The sequence below is a fragment of the Mauremys reevesii genome, linkage group 12, assembly GCF_016161935.1.
Source record: "Mauremys reevesii isolate NIE-2019 linkage group 12, ASM1616193v1, whole genome shotgun sequence".
Taxonomy (NCBI): Eukaryota; Metazoa; Chordata; order Testudines; family Geoemydidae; genus Mauremys; species Mauremys reevesii.
The window spans coordinates 43,909,204-43,926,342 of record NC_052634.1 but is presented as its reverse complement, the minus strand read 5'-3'; the positions used below and the strand labels follow the sequence as shown (position 1 = coordinate 43,926,342).

Below are 17,139 nucleotides of genomic sequence, written 5' to 3'. Positions count from 1 at the left end.
AAAAAGAACAAACCCTAATGTCCCCAGTGATTTTAAGGGACAAAATCCCAGGAACGGAATAAAATTCTGCCTCCTTAAGGTCGTGTTTTCCATGACTAAAATTCAACTGTCACCAGATGGATCAGACTGAACAGGTTTCAAACCTCAAGGAGGCTCTTACCTTCTAAACAGGGACTTCTGTTTTCTAGTAAAATCAGGAAAAGGGAAGGAGAAAACTCAAAAGAGGTTCCTCCTGGCGCTCATGTCCATGAACCCGAATACTCCCCCAGTCCTCAAAGAGAGACCTGGAGAAGGAGACTTGCTGAAGCAAAGCCACAGGGTCTCTGAGGTTTCCCTGCCCCTCGCCCCTGTCCTGCCTGGCTGATGTCAGCATCTCTCTGTGAGGTCACCACCTCCCCACCGCCTTGGACCAATAGTCTGAGGTCCTGCAAAAGGCCTTTGTGATGTCACTGCCACACCCCTCCCTTGCTGTGCTAATGTCCTGCCCCTGGCCAGGCACTTTGGAGGTTTGAGCTACTCCCTGTGGATCACCCCACTCAAGGAGCGTTCGTTCTAGGCAGCAAGCCGGCTAGACAGGAAAACATCAGACGCTGCTCCCAATGCTACACTCAGTTTTTCAGAAATTGGTCGACTTTATGACCAGAAGAGACCATTAGAGCATCTAATCCGACCCCATGCATATCACAGGCCTCCTGAATGACACAAGAGCTACTTTTGGGGCAAACACATTCCAGAAAACCATCTAGTCTTCATGAAATGACATCAGGAGATGGTGAATCCACCACTTTCCTTGGTAGCTTGTTCCTGTGGTGAATCATCCTCGCTGTTGAATATTTGTGTCTTATTTGTAATATGAATTTGTCTCTTTTCACCTTCCAGCGATTGGGTCTTGTTATGCCTTTCTCTGCGAGATTAAAGAGCCCTTTTATACCCAATCTCTTCTGTCCATTAAGGCCCTTCAACACTTCAATGAAGTCACCTTTCAATCTTCTTTTGATAAGCGAAACAGGTTGAGCTCGTTCAATAGCTCACTAGAAGGCATTTTTCTCCAGCCCTCAGAACACTTCGTGGCTCTTTGGTCATCAGACTCCTGAACTGCAACTGGATGTGGCTCTTGTTCTTCTGCACAGCACAGCTCCTGGAGAAGAGGGATCTGCAAATGTACATTCGTATGATACCTTTGTTTAACTGATGAAAACATAAACTAGACACTTCGAGGATTGGAACTGATTTCAGCTGATGGACAATGACAGATCAAACAATGTTCCTTCTTGCAAACAAAAACCGTCTCAGAAACTCAGAACTCCCTTGCTTTAAATAAAATGTCTAAATCCCAGATTTCTTAAAAAAAAATTCTCTAGTGCTGTATTTCTTAGTTTTTATCTCAAAAGGGAACATCCTCATCATCTCCCCCAAACACCCTGGGACCTGCCCAAATTATTAAAATACCCTCAACCCGAGCAAGGCCAGAGCAGTGAACCAGAGCTAGTGTCTAGGTCAAGCTGTTCTGAAGGAGGCAACTCAAACATTTTCTCCCTGCTTCCCTTGGCAAGGTCTGACTGAGAAAACAAAATTCCCCAAACTGAAAAATTTCTGCTGAAAAACTAATACTAGTCTGGTTGGGGACTTTGGTTTGCAAGTATTATTGTTATTATTCTCTTCTGATTTCTGAATCAGTTCAGTTCAGTCTTTGTCCTCCAGGTGTGTTTCCAGCTGCTGAGTTGTGGGGGAGAGAGGCCAAGTCATGATGTCTCTTCCCCTCTTTCATAGTTTCTTCCAACTTGCTAGGAAGCTCCTTTGTTACGATGTGAGTCAAGCAGTGTCCATTGTCACTGTGCTATCTCGGAGAAGCCTGCATTGTACATGGTTCCTGGGATAGTCCTTGGGAGTGTGGATCCCTTCAATGGGCCAGCAGCGAGTCTGGCTCCTCCCTTGTCACACCTGAAAGGCTGGTGGGGGGCATTTCTCAACCTCATAACATATCTCAGTAACACACACAGAGAAAAACTTCATAACTTCCCAATCAATGTGAGCACACACAATCCAACAAGATATTAATGTTCAACAGATCAAGACTTTTGAAATGATACATCACAAGGCAGACTTTCAGCAAACCATGTCATCATTATATGAGAGTGGTGAATATGGGGCTTCTAAGTGCTGCTCTGAGCACAGCGTGCCACACCTGGGCTTACATTGCAATGGAGACGTACCTTAGAGTCCATCTCTCCAGGGATAAAGATGGCCCACACCTGACTCTCTGCCAATCCCCACTGGGCCCTGACAAGTGTTGTTCGTGTTTGTATTCTATAAAGCAGAGGAGCAGATGAAGTTTTGCTCCCAAGGTTTGTGTGTGATTCTTTGGACAGGTCTACACTACAAAGTTAGGTTGGTGTAATTACATTACTTAGGCTGGCAATGCAGTTCTATCAAGCTAATCCCGGTTAGATAGTGGCTCAGCTGTCAGAACTTTCTGGAGCTATGAAAGGGGAGGGGCCCAGCCTCTGTAGCAGGAATGCAGGGCAGGCGAGTTCACGGCAGGCATGGTGGGATACTGGTGGAGACCAGTTATGGTGATATAATGACCAGCAGCATTTACACTGACATTTGTCACTTTAAGTTTGCTGCAAAAAGCTCTAGGCCTCTCGTCGAGGTGGTTTTATTTTGTCACCAAAACAGGGCAGCTTTGTCACCAGACATGGCATTGCAGTGTGTGCACCAGCCACAAGCTGCTGACCGAGGGAGCGTTGTGTGTTTTTCACACATCTGAGCAATATAATGATGCTGAAGTAACCTTGTAGTGCAGACCTGGCCAAAGAGTCTCTCTCTCTCTCTCTCTCTCTCTCTCTCTCTCTCTCTCTCTCTCTCTCTCTCTCTCTCTCACACACACACACACACACACACACACACACACACACACACACACACACACACACACACACACACACACACACACACACACACACACACACACACACACACACACACACACACACACAGAGAGCTTGCAAGGAAAACCTCACCTGCTCCTCTGCTTTGCAGAATCCAAACACGAACAACACTTGTCAGGCCCCAGTGGGGATGGCAGGGAGTCAGGTGTGGGCAGACACTGTATTGTTGCCACAGGCAGGCACCATGGCTTAGCTGGTAAAAGCACCTGTCTTGTAAACAGGAGATCTTGGGTTCAATTCCCAGTGGTGCCTTGTTGACTAACTCTTGGGCAACCTGGTATTGGCTACTGTGGGAAGACAAAACACAGAGCTCTTTGGTCCAGCCCAGTATAGTTGTTTAAATTATACTCACAGGCACTGATAACAGACTTACTGAAAGTTTGGGAGTTAAGAGCTGATAGGTCAGTGGTCCAGCCTGTCACAGAGGATCCTGCTTCCTCTGGGACAGGGTCATGTCTGGGCTCTCATGCTGAATGGCTCGTTGTGGCTGCCAGAACCTGTGGGCAGCTTGTTTAGTTTACACCGAGGGTTGAGTCCTGCTTTGTGCACCGTGTGTGAGAATGAAAATCCTAAACCGCCCTTTGAAATAACAAATGCAGCAGGACGTGTTATTGTCCCTGCCCCAAAGCAGACAGACCAATGGAGAAATGCCGTTGAGTCGAGGGTAATACTCCCCTGCCATTTTACCTTGTTTGCTTGCTAAACTCCCTCCCAACCTTGAGGGCTCCCAGAGCCCGGTATTGAGCCTGAGCCGAGATGTCTACGCTGCAAATTTACCACCCCATGGCCCTAGCCTGGGAGCCTGCACTGGCACGGGACAGCGCTGGGTGTTTCATTGCAGTGTGGACATAGCCTAGCATTATGTCTACACTGCCATTAACACACCCAAGTCACTATTCTCAAACCCTGGGTCAGTTGATTCAGGCTTGTGAGGCTTGTGCTGCAGGGTTATAAAATAACAGCGTAGACACTTGGGCTTCAGCCCAGCCTCCGAGACCCCACGAGGGGTGAGGGTCTCCAAGCCAGGGCTCCAGTCTGAGCCCAGATGTCTACGCTGCAGTTTTTAGCTCCACAACCTGAGCCCCAGGAGCCCAAATCAGACCATCCAGGTCAGCCAGGCCAGCGAGATTTTGTCACAGTATAGATGCCCTCTCAGGATATGTCTACACTGCAATGTAAGTCCAGGGTTAGTAGAAGTCATGTCAGCAGCCCCAACACATAAACATAAACCACGAGGGAAAGACCCACCCCCCAAATAAGCTGGGCAGTGTCCTTCTCCCTACGGTTCGTAAGTCCAGCAACCAAAAGTCCTTTAACATGAGCCATCCCCTCTCTGCACCTCACTCACAGCTGTTGTCCTTAGTCAGTGCAAGCCCAGAGGTGCCTCTGTAGAGTTCACCTGCCATCCTGGGTGGAAAAGGGGGAAATAAGAAGGCCCCGTACTCACTATGTCCCCTGCCTAGCAAGTGCTATTGAATTGAAGGTGAGTCCCTCTATCGGGGTCTGCCAAGCACAGTTGTGCTGCCCTCAATTCACACAACAAGGATAACAACCCTTTATTTCTCCTGCCCCTATAACATGGAGACTGGGAATCCAACACCAGACAAAAATGATTATTTCGGCAAGCAACCCAACATATTTCCAACATACTGTAAAATCCACATGCAGACTCATATACGAAACCTTGCAAGAAAATCTTCCTGAGGGGGTCTGAAGCACCTGCTGCTGGAGGGAAGGAGGGAGCTATGGGTTGGGATTGAGGAGCAGCGTGAGGAGAAGGGGCTGTGGGTTGGGATTGAGGGGCACCGGGAATAGGAGGGGGCTGTGGGTTGGGACAGAGGAGAAGGGTGAAGAGGAGCAGGCTCTGGTTGGGAGTGAGGAGCAGTGAGCATAGGAGGGACTGAGGGTTGGGATTGAGGGGCACTGGGAAAAGAGGGGACATGGGTTTAGGCTGAAGAGCATCCTCGTTTGGGGATCCAGCAGGACAGGGGAAGGCAACAGGTGATTCTAATTCCTTAGGGATATTCTGTGTGTTTGTGTGTGCAGGGGAGGAACATGCTCTATGCCCAGAGGCCTTTATTCCTCCAGGCTGCAAGGACAGAGGGGCTGTCAGGAAGTTGCCCCTTCAAACCCAACACAAAAAGGCCCTTCTGAGGAAAGGGAAAATCCTGCAAAGAAAAAGTAACATCAAAGAGGACTCCAGCAAGACACCTTAACATCTTGGTGAGTAGTTTATCACCTGACCCGGGACTTGAACCCTGGACCCTCAGATTAAATGTCTGATATGCTGCCAACTGAGCTAGCCAGGCTCACAAAGCAAAATAGCAGTTGGTGCAGAGGAGAAACTAGTCAAGAAAACAAGAGCAAGAAACAATATGGGAAACCTGCTGCTCTCTCTGGCCTGGTCAGGGGGCTGTGCCGATCGGGTGTCCGCACTAAGCTCAGCATCAATATGGTGATCCCGGGGAAGCTTGGGGTCCCCAGGTTGCCTAAGGAGGGGCGAACCGGCCCAGGTCAGAAACGGAGCAGGTCAAAACTCCCTTGCTGATCAGTAGTGGGGTCGCGCCTGTGAGTAGCCCCTGCAGCATAGCCTGGGCAAGACAGTGAGACACGGTCTCTTTTTATACACCCCCCTCCCCCACAGAGACTGTATGGGGGGATGGGAGCACCCATTGTGGGGATCGTGAACTGGTGGGAGGGAGGCACCATGTACCAGGGATCCCGAAATGCAGAACAGGGACACCCACACACCAGGCATCTTGCAGCAAGAGCTGCAGTCTTGATTTACAAACTGCAAGTGATGGGGAATTTACCACCTCCCTTGCGGAGCTTGTTCCACTAGATAATTAGCCTCACGGTTAAAAAATGGTCATTTCCAGTTGGGATTTTCTGGCATCGACTGCAAGCCAATGGGGTCTTGTGCAAATTTTGTCTGGTGAATTAAAGAACCCTTTAAATCACATATGCCCCCCTCTGGGAATTTGTAAAATGTATTTAAACCAGTGATTAAATCGCCTCTTAACCTCCAGTCAATGAAATCAATTGAGCTTCTTCAGTCTCTTGCTGCAGACATTTCCCTTGTTTTTAAAGGCAAAAATCCTGATCTTTCCAACGGGAGCTGCTGCTTCAATGTTTAGTTTGGGGAGGGATCTGGCTGCACTCAGAGATCTGCCCGCGGGTTACAATCCGCGATCCGAAGGGTCGAACGCAAACAGCGTTTAGATGGGACCATTAGTGCCGCCCCCGTGTGGCCAAAGGTTAGAACTGACCAGCAGAGTTTACAGCTGGAGCCTGGGACGCTCCTGAACAAACTGGGCACAAAGCCTCTCGCGTGGGATCCTCGCTGTGCAGCAGGAGGCGGAGGGAAGCTCATTGTCAGGGCTCAGGGCTGCACCCTGCCGGGCTGAGCCGGTGTCTGTGCTAAGCTCGGCATCAATCAGGTGATTCTGGGCAGTTCGGGGTCCCCGGGCTCCCAAAGGAGGGTGAAGCAGGTCACCCCTGGAGCAGGGTAAAGCTGCAGGGTGACAGTGGGGTTGCTGCCCCTGTGAACAGCTGCTGTAGCACCGCCTGGGCAGGACAGGGAGAGCCAGTTATACCCCCCACACACACTCCACTATTAACCAGGGGGGACAGGGGCACCAGACACCCCCAGTAGCGTGGAGAACACCCTCATCCACCGGATCCCTCATGGGGGGTAAGACAGAGGGGATTGTAATGGGGCCCAGCACACCCACGCACCAGGTATTATTAAGGGTTAAAGGGACAGGGACACCCACACACACTGAGATCACGTCCTTGGAGGAACGCAAACCCTCCACAGAAGGACCTGGTCTGTTCCATGATGGCAGCCCAGCCTGGGTGTGTCAAAGTCTCTTTTTATACAGCCACGCCCCAGAGATCCTGACTAGGGGGAGAGAGACACCCACCCACCAGAGATCCTTAATGGTCTAGGGTGCACCCACACACCAGGGATTCTTATGGGTGGGAGGAATGGAGACAGCCAGACACACTGAGATCACTTCCTCCCAGGAGCCTGGGCCAGACAGGGAGACACAGTCCCCCTTTACATATCTGCCAGACAACCTTCCTCCCACTCCCTCCACACAATGTTCTTATCTGGAGGTGAAGCCAGGGAAACCACATGGAGGATTCTTACCTGGGGAACTGGGGGGACCCACTTACCACCAGAGATTCTTAAGGGCAGGAGGAACAGGGACTCCCACCTCTGTAGCATGCGGGTGGGTTGCCTGCAGGGATCATCTGGGCATATTTCACCTCGTCAGCTCCCTGCCATTGCCTTGGGGGCCCCTTGTTCGCTGCCTCTGGTACCCAGTTTAGCCTCCTTCCTGAGGGCTGAAACGCTTTGATCTATCTAAGGTCTGTGGGATCAATACGTGTCATGGTGTAATTCTGTGTTATTCGGGGGTCAGACTAGCTGAGCTAATGGCCCCTTCTGCCCTTAAACACCATGAAAACATTTCCCTGGTTTCTCCTTGCGCCTGACAGACACCACGGTGAGGGGCCCAAGAGAAGATCCTGCACACAGCGCTCTGGCTCTTACTTTACTTGGGGACGTCAGCGCTTTCCCAGCAAAGCTGCTGCTAAAGCGCTGGATTTGGGGAACGGTTCGGCTCCGGTTCAGAGATCTGCCTGCGGGGTGTGAACCTGCCACGAGGAGCGGGAAACGCAACCAGCAACGGGAGGCGTTGGCTGAGCTCCAGGCTGCCCCCGTGTGGCCAACGATTAGAACTGAGCAGAGGAGTTTAAAGCTGGCGCTGGGAGGGACCTGAACACGTGGGGCAGGAAGGCTCCTGCGTGTAACGCTTGTTGGGTGGCAGCTGAGTGTAGCTGATTGCCGGAGTTCAGGGCTGCACCCCGGGGTGCTGAGCAGGTGCCTGTGCTCAGGTTGGCCTCGTTATGATGGTTTCGGGGAAGTTTGGGGCCACCAGTTCCCCCTAGGGAGCGGGGAGCCAGCCCAGGAAAGGAGGCTTTCAAAACTCTGGTACCAATTGGCAGTGGGACTGCCCCTGTGAAGAGCCGCTGCAGCCCCACCAGGGAGAGACGGTCTCTCTTTATGCAGCCCCCCCCCCATTCCTCAGGACGAGGGTTGTGCTCAAAGATCTGTGCCCTGTGTTTTCACCTCTGTGTGAAGTGCGCAGTGCAAATAACCCTCAGCACATCAGGTCAGTTCCAGGCTTCACTTCCACCCGCTCAGAGCGCAGAGCTCCCAGGCTGGGCCTGACACTGGAAGTAGGAGACTCTGTAACAAGCCAGGCCCCGTGGCTTGTGCCTGTGATCCCAGCTCCTGGGGAGGCTGAGGCCAGCGGATCATTTGAGCTCAGGAGTTCTGGGCAGCAGGGGGCTGTGCCGATCAGGTGTCCGCACTAAGTTCAGCATCAATATGGTGATCCTGGGGAAGCTTGGGGTCCCCAGGTTGCTTAAGGAGGGGTGAACTGGCCCAGGTCAGAAATAGAGCAGGTCAAAACTCCCGTGTTAATCAGTAGTGGGATTGTGCCTGTGAATAGCCCCTGCAGTGTAGCCTGGGCAAGACAGTGAGACACAGTCTCTTTTTACACAGACACCCGCCTCAGAGCCTGGAGGCGGGGATGGGAGCACCCACACGCTGGGGATTCTGACTTGCAGGGAGGGACGCACCCAAGCAACTCAGATCTTGAAAAGGGGAACAGAGACACCCACAGATCCCCGATGGGGGCAGGCAGGGGAAACCAGACACTGGAGCTAGTTCATGGGGTGGGGGACAGAGACACCCACCAGAGATCCTGGATGGGAGCACCCACATGATGGGGATCTTGAACTGGGAGCAGGGAAGCACCATGTACCAGAGGTTCTGAAGGGGGAACAGGGACACCCACACACCACGTGTCTTGCGGTCTTGATTTACACAGGCCAGTGATGGGGAATTAACCACGTCCCTTGCGGAGCTTGTTCCACTAGATGATTACCCTCATTGTCAACACTACGAGTTTATATCAAATTTAGCAGTGTTAAATCACATTAACCCTGCACCCATCCACACAACAAAGCCCTTTATATCGATATAAAGGACTCTTAATACTGGTATCTGTACTCCTCCCCGACGAAGGGAGTAGCGCTGAAATCGGTATTGCCATGTCGGATTAGGGTTATTGTGGCCGCAATTCGATGGTATTGGCATCCGGGCGCTATCCCACAGTGCACCATTGTGACCGCTCTGGACAGCAATCTGAACTCGGATGCACTGGCCAGGTTGACAGGAAAAGCCCTGCGAACTTTTGAATTTAATATCCTGTTTGCCCAGCGTGGAGCGCTGATCAGCACAGGTGACCATGAAGTCCCAGAATCAAAAAAGAGCTCCAGCATGGACCATATGGGAGATACTGAAACTGATCTCTGTATGGGGAGCTGAATCTGTTCTATCAGAAATCAGTTCCAAAAGACAAAATGCCAAAGCATTTGAAAAAATCCCCGAGGCCATGATAGACAGAGGCCACAACAGGGACTCAATACAGTGCTGAAACTTAAGGAGCTGAGACAAGCGTACCAGAAAGCCAAAGAATGAAATGGACGCTCACGGAGGGAGGGGCGACTGACGTCTGTAGCTGTCCCACAGTTCCGCACTCTCCGAAAACCATTTGAATTCTTGGCTGAGTTCCCAAAGCCTGAAGGGTCAAAAACATTGTTGCGGGTGGTTCAGGGTATATGTCGTTCCCCCCCGCCCCGCCCACCCCCCCTGTGAAAGCAAAGGGAAAAAAATAATTTCTCGCCTTTTTTCAATGTCACCATATGTCTACTGGATGCTGCTGTCAGACACGGTGCTGCAGCGCTACATAGCAGCATCCCCTTCCCTTCCCTTCCCTTCCCGACGGCAGATGGTACAGTAGGACTGGTATTTGTCATCGTTGTCCCGTGAGTGCTCCTGGCTGGCCTCGGTGAGGTCGCCCGAGGGCGCCTGGGCAAAAATGGGAATGACTCCCAGGTCATTCTCTTCTTTAAGCTTTGTCTAATGGAGATTCAGTCCTGCCTGGAATATCATAGCAGCTGGAGGCTGCCTTCCCCTCCCACCTTTGAGCTCTACTTGCAGAGGCAATAAAGTCCGTGTTGTTTCAAATTCCTGCATTCTTTATTACTTCATCACACAAATGGGGGGATAACTGCCACGGTAGCCCAGGAGGGGTGGGGGAGGAGGGAAGCAATGGGTGGGGTTGTTGCAGGGGCACCCCCTAGAATGGCATGCAGCTCATCATTTCTGCGGGATGTCTGGGGTTCTGACCTGGAGCGGCCGTTTGCTTCTCTGGTTCTTTTGTAGGCTTGCCTGATAGTCTAGACAGGACTGACTCTCCCTTTAGACAAAACTTAAAGAATGGAATGACCTGGGGTGTCATTCCCATTTTTGTCCACGCGCCCCCAGCCAACCTCACCAAGGCAAGCCAGGAGCACCCATGACAGCAGCAAATGGTACAGTATAACTGGCAACTGTCATTGTCAACTTGCAAAGCATCAGTGGGACGGTATGGCTGGTAACCATCTCTGCTAACTTGCAAAAGGCAAGGGGATGCTGCTGTGTAGCGCTGCAGTACCGCGTCTGTCAGCAGCATCCAGTAGAGATACGGTGACAGTGAAAAAAGGCTGAACGGGCTCCAGGGAAAAGGGCGTGAAATGATTGTCTGCCGTTTCTTTCACGGAGGGAGGATTGACTGACATTTACCCAGAATCACCCACAACACTGTTTTTGCCCCATAAGGCATTGGGATCTCAACCCAGAATTCCAATGGGTGGGGGAGACTGCGGGAACTATGTGATAGCTATGGGATAGCTACCCACAGTGCAACGATCTGGAAATCGACGCTAGCCTCGGTACATGGACGCATACCGCTGAATTAATGTGCTTAGTGTGTCCGCGTGCACTCGACTTTATACAATCTGTTTCCAAAAACAGTTTCTGTAAAATCGAATAATCCTGTAGTGTAGACATACCCTGTGATTAATAACGTTGGTGGCTAATTGAAAGGCTGATGGTTCAAACCCAGGTGAAGATGGAGATTATTTTTTAGTGATGAGAATCCAGTACATTTTAACAGGCAGAAAAATCTCCTCAATGCTGCTCTAGCCTCATTGGGCAAGCATAAGGGATGCTTTTGCCAGATGCATTGGTGGTATAGTGATGAGCATAGCTGCCTTCCAAGCAGTTGACCTGGGTTTGATTCCCAGACAATGCAGTGGTGTGATGTTTCCTCTGCTGGGAGTTGGTTTAGTTTCAGTCACGTTATATCAGTTTATCAATAGAATGAGAGAATCAATGCCCTTCAGGTCATTCACCACGGAAGAAAAGGGCGGGACTATACAATGAGCTGTTGGAGTTATCCTGGTATTACAATGTTTGGTTTTTTTGTTTTTAATTTCTTTACTTCCCTCTCCCTTTTAGACTCAGAGCCTTTAAGGTCAGAAGGGACCAATGTGATCATCTAGTCTGACCTGCTGCACCTTGCAGGGCAAAAGACCCCACCCACCCACTCCTGTAATAGACCCAGGAGGGGAGGCAGCTCTGTGCTCTGCCCCTCCCCCAGGCAGCATATGGAGGCCCTCTGCTCCCCTCCCCCCATGGGTGTGCAGAGATGTGCCAGCAGCACTGAGGTGGCTCCCTGCCCACTCTGCCTCCATCCCTCCGTGCGACTCCCAGAAATGGCCGGCATGTCCCAGCATCCCCTGGGGTGGGGGGAGTGTCTCCATGCACTGCCCCTGCCCCGAGTACCAACTCTGCAGCCCCCATTGGCCAGGAACTGCAGCCAATGGGAGCTCTGGGGGCGGCACCAGCAGACAGCGGCGCACGGAGACCCCCTGGCCCCGCCCACCTAGGAGCTGCTGCCGCAGGGTTGTGTGTACCGGTCACTTTGGGAGCTGCAGTGCCCGGGGTAAGCGCCACCTCTCCTGCACCCCAACTCCCTCCCCCAGCGCAGAGCCAGCACCCTGCTCCCAAATTTCCTCCCAGAGCTTTGCTTGTCTTCCTTTCACCCAGAACCATCCTTCTCCTGGGCTGCAAGTAGCCACCCCTGGGAAGCCAAGAGGCAGGCACAGGATTCTACCTCCCAGCAGCCAACCGCACCTCCCCAGGCTTTGCAGAATGACTGGTGGTGCTCTACTAACCCTACTTAGCCACACTGAGGCGCTTAGCTTCTGCCCTGCCTTCCTCAGCTCGACTTTCCTCTTTTGCCCCATTCCTGCCTCACTCCCTCCTTTGGCAAGTCACGGAGAAGAGCCGGCCGCCATAGGCCAATCTCCAAGGGCAGAGGAGACCAAGCCACAAGGCTTCAAAAGGTGAGTGGCCCAGATCCTCTAGCTTTCCCCTGCTGATGCCAAGGTTTCTTCTCAGCTCATTTCACCACCCTCTGCCATGCAGGAGTTGGGGTTATCACAGGGACAGACCAGTGGCAGCAGTAGGAGCGCCTTGCTGGACAGGCAGAAATAAGCCCTCCTATTTCTGTCTGGTTTTGAGCCAGGGACCTTTTGTGTGGTAGGCAAACATGATAACCAATATACTACAGAAACTCTGTTGCAGTGCTTTCTCCCTCCCTTCATAAGAATGGCCATACTGGCTCAGACCAAAGGTCCATCCAGCCCAGTATCCTGTCTGCCAACAATGGCCAATGCCAGGTGCCCCAGAGGGAGTGAACAGGTAATGATCAAGTGATCTCTCTCCTGCCATCCATCTCCACCCTCTGACAAACAGAGGCTAGGGACACCATTCCTTACACGGCCTGCCTAATAGCCATTAATGGACTTAACCTCCATGAATTTATCTAGTTCTCTTTTAAACCCTGTTATAGTCCTAGCCTTCACAACCTCCTCAGGCAAGGAGTTCCACAGGTTGACTGTGCACTGTGTGAAGAACCTCCTTTTATTTGTTTTAAACCTGCTGCCTATTACTTTCATTTGGTGTTCCCTAGTTCTTATATTATGGGAACAAGTAAATAACTTTTCCTTATTCACTTTAAGGTGTGGGGGCTGGGCTGGGCTGACTTTAGTCCCAGGCTTGGATCTCCTGAATGACGGGAAACATCCTTTGCTGCTACGCAGGGACAGCAGCTACTGGTGACATACCAGGGCTGGGATGTGAGGGGAATGTTGCATGGACTTTATCATACAGGCCCCATCTTGCTTCTCAGAGCCCACAGGCGAGAATCTAGAGAAGGGTGAATCATTTCTCAGCTGCATTCTCAGGAGAAGCCGGTAGCCGTCCTTGACCAGAGACCCAGGGGAGCAACCGCAGCAGTTCTGCGGACAGCTCTGGCTGTCAGGGGATCCAGTTAGGAGAGGGAGTGCTGGGGGCTCTGCAGTTTTTGCAGTGGGGCTGTCTCAGGAGTCACAGGTGGCTTTGTTGGGGGGGTGGGGAAGTAGGGACTACAGGATGTGAGGCTGGCTGAAATGAACCTGCACAAAAAACCTCCCCCTTTGCTCCAGCTAAGGCCCTACTTTGGCCTCTCCCCCTTTCATAAATATCTCCATATCTACCCCAGCTCTCAGAAACCCCCTCTCTCCCATGGGTATTTTCATGGTTTCTTCCTTTTTTCATGGAGAGAGAGAGAGAAAAAAACAAACCTATTAATCTGAGCTACCGACACAGTTCACAGCATGAAATACACAATTTTGTGTTCAATGAGTTGTGTTCATTTACATAACATGAAAAATATGTTTTGGTCAATGCATGAAAACCTCACTGCATTGAACAACCCACTGGATATAGTTAATGTACTACAGAATATTTAAAGAAGTTAAGAAAGATGTGCTTATAAATTAACATGTTGTGCCATTTACACACGGACAAGACACAGAAGAAACTGAAATCTGAGCTACTAAAATTTCCATTTTCTCACAGCATTTTAGTTCTCAATATTGTTTTAATTTGCTTATTTTTTTGGAACTAGAAATGAGGAAAGAGTACACTGAAGTCAGTGGAATTACCGCAGTGAGGGATTAGTCTCATTATTTGCCAATAACAAAACCTTTGTTAACAGAGAGTTAACTTTGACTGTGAATATCTCTTACCTTCCAGAACATCAACTTCAGTAAAACTCAAACTCTGGAAAAACAGGGAATACAGAGTGAGGGTACATGCCCAGATAACCTTAACTCTGCCCTCTAGAAGAGAATCCCTGATAGCATATGAGAACAAGGAAAGGTTTGGGGACAAATTACATTTACTTCCCAAGAGTTTGTTTCTTCTGTAATTAATTGATCCTGGCCCCATCAATTGATCCTGGCCTGGTGTCTGGCTGTGGAATTTACTGTTTACTATTTTTATCCCAGTATATTTAAAGGCAAAACTGCTTTACAAAAGGTCCTTTATTCTAGGTTATACAAACAGGTCACTTCCCCAGCTATTTCAAAGAGATGGAATTTTCCTGACCCACAGGGAACTTAAACTAACATGCTCAAGATCACACATTCCTTAGGAGAAAACGAAGGGGAAAAAAAACAAAACCCACCAAACCGTTGCTGTTTCTACCCAAATGATCAATGAGACCAGAAAGTGAGACTGTGCAATTAACTGTCTGGGACTACACTGACTCTGCAGTTACTTGGATGCAGACACACCTAGCTCTACGGTTGGGAAACATACAGAGACTCTGCTGCTGCTCATAAACTAGCAGCACATGACCTCTGAACAGCTGCCATTCGAATGTATCTGAAAGTCACAAGGAACAACGATCTGTGTTAAAGGAAGGTTGCCATTTATCTGTGTTAAAGGAAGGTTGCCCCAGTTGATGCCGTGTGCACAAACAGAAGATTGAATGTGTAACAGGGAGTTTGGTAAATCTTGGTTATTTTAGTTTTGTAACAGGCTCCTGTCCACCTCCAGTAGAGTTTTCAGTCCCAATGGCAACTTACTTACCAAATGTAATACAGACTAGTCCATGCCTCTCACGTGGATGTGGTTCTTGTTCTTCTGCACATTGTAGCCCATGGAGGCCGAGGACCTGCAAATGTGTCTTCATGTGCCTTCGTTTAGTTGATGAAAACACAAATTAGACACTTAGAGGATTGGAACTGATTTCAGCTGGGGGACATGTTTGCTAGGTTTTTATGCATTTGCACAGGAAAATGTTGAGTGTTTCCATTCATTTCAGGTATCCCTAGTCAGTGGAGCTCCTGAACATAATGGAAATGGATATGCAATTATTATTGCTGTTGAAGGACCAGGCTTTTAAGGGAGCACTTGGATTTGAACCAAGGACCCCTTGATCTGCAGTCAAACACTCTACCACTGAGCTATGCCCCCTGACAATTACATTGGCAATGGCAGTGATCTTAAGGATCTTGAAACCTGAGAGTGGAGTTCGTTTCTTCCACACCAGTGTTGCTGTCTGTGCATTACAGAGCTATGGGGTGAGTGGGAAAGGCCCACAACTAGCTTGTCAGTATCAGCAAAGGAGCAGCCGACATCAGGACCAGCGAGACGTGCTGGTGGCCCATCAGGAAGAATCCACTCTCCCAGAGACTTCTCGGCGAGGGCACGGCACACAATGGGGGCTACCTACCCCCCACATCCCAGCAAGGGTCTTTCTAGTCCCACTTCAGTGTTACCCAATTTCTAATCAGTCTTTGGCCCAGATTCCCTCCCTGAGTGGCACCAGCACATGCCTGGGCCCCCTGCTAGTGTTAAATCTGCCTTGAGCTGGGACCCAGCTTGGCAAAGAGCCTGCAGCCCCCTCTGTGCTGGGGAGTGAGAGCAGCCCTGGCACTGGGCAGGGCAGCCCTGAGGGAATGAACCCAATGTGCCCGGGAGGCCCTGATCCAGAACCTCTGCCAGGCAGCTCGTGCTGCTCGGGCGTCTCTAGTCTCCCGTGAGGATTCAAAGCTTCTCTGCTCCAGGGGAACCCCTGGGGGAGGGGGGCAGGGCTCCTGCAGGATAAATCTTCCTGCTTGCAGAGCTCCGGTCCCCTCCTCATGGGCACAGGGCATTGCACACGGCACCCACCACATGCACACACCCCTTTGTGAGGAGAATCAGCTCTGGGATATTGGGGTCAACCCCCCCCCTCCTCCCTGCAAACCTTCTCCTGGCTTCAGTGGGGGAATGGGGGCGTGAGGGGCTAGTGCGGTAACAGCAGCAGCGTGGCCGTGGGGCTCGGCCGGTGGCTGGGGCCAGTCGCCTGAGCATGAACCCAGCCGACCCCAGGAGATTGACCCGGGTCACCAGCCCAATCCACCACGCGGCTGCTGCCGCTGCCCCGTTAGTGCGCGAGCTCCCACAGACCACGCTGGAGAAAGCCCCCAGCTGCAGGGGAGACGCCCCTGAGTGCCTGGCAGGGCCCAGCTCCTGGCTGACCTGCACTGCTGGGGGTCAGGGGGCTGGGTGACAGGGGGGAGTTGGCTCTGGGGTGGGACTGTCACTTCCCCCCTGCCAAGCCAACAGGATCACAGCAAACGAAACCAGCTCGGCCGGCAGGGGAAGAGTTCAGTCCAGGGCCTGGTGCATTCTGGGAGCAGGGGCGGGGCAGAGAAAGGGCAGATACGGGGCAGCTCTGAACACTCCGCGCAGAACTGCCTGTCCTGTCCTGCAGCCCCTGTTACAGGGGGCTTTTAGCCATAGTTTTAATCAGGCCAATAAATTGAAACAAACCCCTGTTAAATCATTGCTCAGCCCGAGTCCTTCACCCACATTCCTTAGGGCACTGGGTGTTTCATTTCCTGCCTCCATTTCCCACAGAGACACAATTTCCTTTGCACAGATCCATGAACAGCAAAACCTCCCTGTGTCTCTGGTCTGAGCCAGGGCATTCGATGCCAGTGAACCTTTTTCTCCTGCAATGGCAATGGTCAGACAGAGGGGTCATGGCACCTGCATCCCTGCCAGGGAGATATTGTCTCGGCTCTTTCTTTCTGCTGCTGTTGTTAGTCCATAAAACATCAAGGGTGGAATGCAAGGCTCAGTTCATGCAGCAGCCCCCTGAAAAATTTCAGTGCCCCAGAGAAATCCTGCCACCTGCTATTGGAATGATGTGCTGGAGAGTTGAATGGGAAAGGGACTGTCTGAATTGTCAGAGTGGGGAATGAACAACAATCTACAGCAATGTCATTAACACAAACACACTCTCATCCTGCTCCAGCCGGAAGGGAAATGGGCAGGAATTCTCGCTGTTCACCCAAGGACACACTTACACTGATGCACAGCCATGAATGTGCTGGGGAA

General features: G+C 51.1%; 1 protein-coding gene and 2 non-coding genes across 3 annotated transcripts in view; 1 reads left to right on the top strand and 2 right to left on the bottom strand.

Moving 5' to 3' along the window:
* LOC120375429 (zinc finger protein 551-like) overlaps positions 1-17,139 on the bottom strand; it is a gene marked incomplete at both ends in the record, with an annotated part of 536,130 nt that overhangs the window by 313,950 nt on the left and 205,041 nt on the right. The window lies entirely within an intron of this gene.
* TRNAT-UGU lies at positions 3,130-3,203 on the top strand. The gene has a single exon. It is a non-coding gene; the product is annotated as a tRNA-Thr (tRNA).
* Positions 15,154-15,225, bottom strand: TRNAC-GCA. The gene has a single exon. It is a non-coding gene; the product is annotated as a tRNA-Cys (tRNA).